Below are 3,821 nucleotides of genomic sequence, written 5' to 3'. Positions count from 1 at the left end.
TACAGACTGCACAGGAAGTGCTACAGACTGCACAGGAAGTGCTACAGCTAGCTGCTCTGACTAGCCTTTAGCTCATCAGAGCTGTCGTTAAAAAACAGCTAAAACCCGTTCCCGTTAAAAATCTGCTTCAGCTACTGGCTCTAGTTTTGTCTTTTTATGTTACCCTTAGCTACTTATTTTTATGATTTTAGGTTTACTAAGCATTTTTTTTTATCTTAGCACTTCACTAAAATCCTGTTACTTTTAGCTTTTCAATGAACTTTTAAACTTTACGTTAGCTTTTTGCTACTTTAAGCTTCCAGCTATCATTTTGCTAATTTAGCTTGTAGCTAGAATTTTGTTACCTTTAGCTTCTAGTTAGCGTTTTAATACTTTTAGCTAGCCTATTGATGCTTTTAGCTTGTAACTAACTGTTGCTTTTAACTAGCATTTTGGTATATTTAGCTTCTAGCTACTATTTTCATACTTTTAGGTTTTGCTTACTCTTTTGCTTCTTTCAGTTTTTAGCTACTCATTTACTACATTTTGCTTTCAGCTCATGTTTTGCCCACTTTTACCCGGCATTCTTCTACTTTAGGCTCTAACTTATTATTCTGCTACTTTAAGCTTTAAGCTAGTGTTTTGTGTCTTTAAGCTTTTAATTGGTGTTTAGCTAGTTTCAACACTTTGTATTTGAGCAAAAACTATAGTTTCTCTATTTTCTATTGTAGTTTGTAATCGGATTAAAATAAACAGTCGTTTTTTTGTAGCGGCAGAGTGACTCATCTTCTCGGACATTGACGAGCTTTGCTCTCTGACACCGCGTTGTCTGCTCGTGAAAAAAGGCCGAACCGGCTGACAGCTTGTTCTCCGTCCGGACCGGAGGAACCGAACCTCGACCGAAGACACGAACCGGAGCCGGTGAACCTTGAATCTTCCGAACCGACGTGGAGAAAAGCTGCCGGTTCCGGGCGGGGAGGTGCTGTCAACGAGGAGCTAAAGGCAGAAGCGGAGCATCCTAAAAAACAGGAAATAGAAGATTCTCTGGTTCTGGTTCTGGTTCTGTTCGGAGGGAGTGAAGATAAACCCGTGACAGCAGATCCACATCCGGTCTCAGGGTCACGGGGCTCGGTTCTGGCTGCGAGATTTGAGGTCTGAAGTCAAGAAATCCCGAACCGAATCAGGACTGAGGTTCTGTCTCATCCTGATGCTGCAGAACCTCAGAGGACCAGAAACAGAACCACAGTCCAGCTGGTCCGGACTCTGGTTCTGTTCCTCTCAGATTGAACGTTTCAGTTTGAGGTGAAGCTTCAGAACAATCAGAGATTTGGACCTTTCAAGTGTTTCAGAACCTTTTCCACAAACCACTGAAGAAAGACCAGAAGGACCAGGACCACTGATCCATTCAGAACCATCCCAGACCTGAAGCAGTCCTCCTGGCCCCCGTCAGACCCGGTTCTGGTGAGGATGAAGGAGACCTGCAGGATCTGCGCCCGGGAGCTCTGGGGGAACCAGCGCCGCTGGATCTTCCACCCTGGACCCAAAGTGAGCCTGCAGGTCCTGCTGTCCCAGGCGCTGGGCCGGGTCCTGACCCGGGACGGGCGGGGCGAGTTCTGCTGCTCCAAGTGCTCCTTCATGCTGGACCGGATGTTCCGCTTCGACACGGTGGTGGCGCGGGTGCAGGTCCTGTCCCTGGAGCGGCTCCACCGGCTCCTGCAGGAGAAGGAGCGCCTGCGGCTCTGCGTGGCGGGTCAGTACCGCCGGAACAACCCGGAGGATGCCGGTCCACCAGAACCAGGCCAGGAGCTGGACCTGTCTGCTCTGAGGGGGGGCGGGTACTCGGACCTGGTCCAGGACGACCTGGCGTACTCTGTGTACGAGTCGTGGGCGGACCAGGAGGACCCAGACCAGCAGGTCCACCAGTGTACTGGGCCGGACTCTGGACTGAAGCCCAGGCGGTGCCGGGGCTGCGCTGCGCTCCGGGTCCCAGACCCGGACTACGAGGCGGTCTGTAAGGTACCCAGGAGGACCGGGCACAGGAGTACTTCCTGTGGACCGGCGACCCGGTTCTCCCTGGGCGGGGAGGATCCCAGAACCTCTGCAGGGTCTGAGGTACCACCAGGGACGGATCTGAGGACCCCAAGTCCTGCGTCCTCTGCAGAGTCCCTGGACCTCCACAGAGACCAGCTGGAACCAGAACTAGAGGAGACTTCAGGAGTACCGGACCCCCCCTGGGACAGACCAGGCCATGACTTCTGGTCCAGCCTGGACCTGATTTTGACCCTCCTGCGGACCTCGGAGTACCGACCCGTGGAGACCCGCAGGGGAAGCAAGCTCCCAGTTCTGGTCAAGTCTAAACTGGACCAGGTTCTGTCCAGCCCACCAAGGCCTCCCTGCAGAGGCCTGACCCGCTGCGACCTGGACCCCCAGCAGGCCGGCCCTGAGGTTCTGGCCCCCTGTCCCGATCTGGTCCTGCAGGAGGAGCTGGGGGACATGGAGGACTGGCTGGACGAGTACCTTCAGCTGGGCCCGGTTCTGTCTCAGCATGTGGACCAGGACCCAGAGAAACCAGGAAGTCCCAGAACCACAGACAGGTTCAGAAAGGTTGGTTTCCTCAGAGAGGAGGATTGTGGGTAATGTAGGAAACAACCATTTTATCAGCCTCATCTTAAAAGAACCAGAAACTGAAGTTTTACAGCTAAAACATCAAACACTAGCTAAAAGTAGCTAAATGCTAGATGAAAGCTAAAAGAAGCCAATTGCTATCAAAAAGCTAAAAAGCCAAGCACTAGCTACAAACTGAAAGTAACTAAAGGCTAGCTAAATATGGCAGGATAGTAGCTAAAGTCTATAAAAGGAAAGCAGAAGGCTAGCTAGTAGCTGAAAGTAACAAAAGGCTAAAAGTAGCAGAAAGCTGCTAAAAGTCTCAGCATCCAGAATCAGAGCAGCTGAATGAACAGATCGTCTCGTCTTTCTTTGGGGGAAAGTTTAAACGAAACATTTTGAAAAATATAAACGTTATAAAAATCCTAATCTGCAGCTCCTGAATGAGCCGAACGTTTTGATGTGAAATCAGCTAAAATAACACAAAGTGAGCGGACGTGGCCGAAAGATAATAACATGGCTCCTGCTGAGTCATGGTGCTGCAGACCTCTGGACCGAACCGGGTCGGGTGTCTCTGGTCTCACAGAGACCACTGGATTGTCCTCCAGAGACGGGGACGGGAGCACCGCCCCCCTCCCCCAGCGTTCAAGCAGCTCCCAGTGTTGCCGTGGCAACCGTCTCCAAGCCTCCTCCTGTTGTCATGAAGAGTCTGAACAAAGGCACGTTTGTTGGACCGCTCCCAGAACCTTTACAGAACCGGTCCACTCGCCCCTGTTAGCAAAATATCTCGTGAATTTTAATGAAACTGTCAGAAAAAAATCATCAGATGTTCCACAGCTCACACACGACTCAAGATGGCCGCCACAGCTAATCGACCTGAAACTCTCTGTTTTACAGATAATGAGCTAAAATCTGGTGTGGCAGTAGCCGAGGGTCATCCCCAGCACATGCAAACAAAAGTAGCTTAATGCTAAAATTAACTATATAGTTAAAAACTCAAATTACTAAAGCTAAAGTCTGAAAAGTAGCTTAAACCTAAAATGATCAAAATAGTAGCTAAATCCTACAAAAACATTAGCTAAAGGTAGCTACATTTTTAAACCCCTTTTTTTAAACAAGAATGTACATTTTTAAGCATAAAAGTTAAAAGGTTAAAGTAGCTCAGCTGAAACTGCTTAAGACAAAGTAGCAGAAGCTGTGCTGAAGGGTTAAAGTAGCTGAAGCTGTGCTGAAGGGTT

At 49.3% G+C, this 3,821-nt stretch overlaps 1 protein-coding gene across 1 annotated transcript in view; it reads left to right on the top strand.

Moving 5' to 3' along the window:
• LOC119430457 (phosphodiesterase 4D interacting protein) overlaps positions 1 to 3,821 on the top strand; it is a gene marked incomplete in the record, with an annotated part of 68,222 nt that overhangs the window by 34,942 nt on the left and 29,459 nt on the right.

The sequence above is a fragment of the Nematolebias whitei genome, chromosome 3, assembly GCF_014905685.2.
Source record: "Nematolebias whitei isolate Nwh7 chromosome 3, NemWhi1, whole genome shotgun sequence".
NCBI classification, from domain to species: domain Eukaryota; kingdom Metazoa; phylum Chordata; class Actinopteri; order Cyprinodontiformes; family Rivulidae; genus Nematolebias; species Nematolebias whitei.
This window is presented reverse-complemented; position numbering and strand designations above follow the sequence as displayed.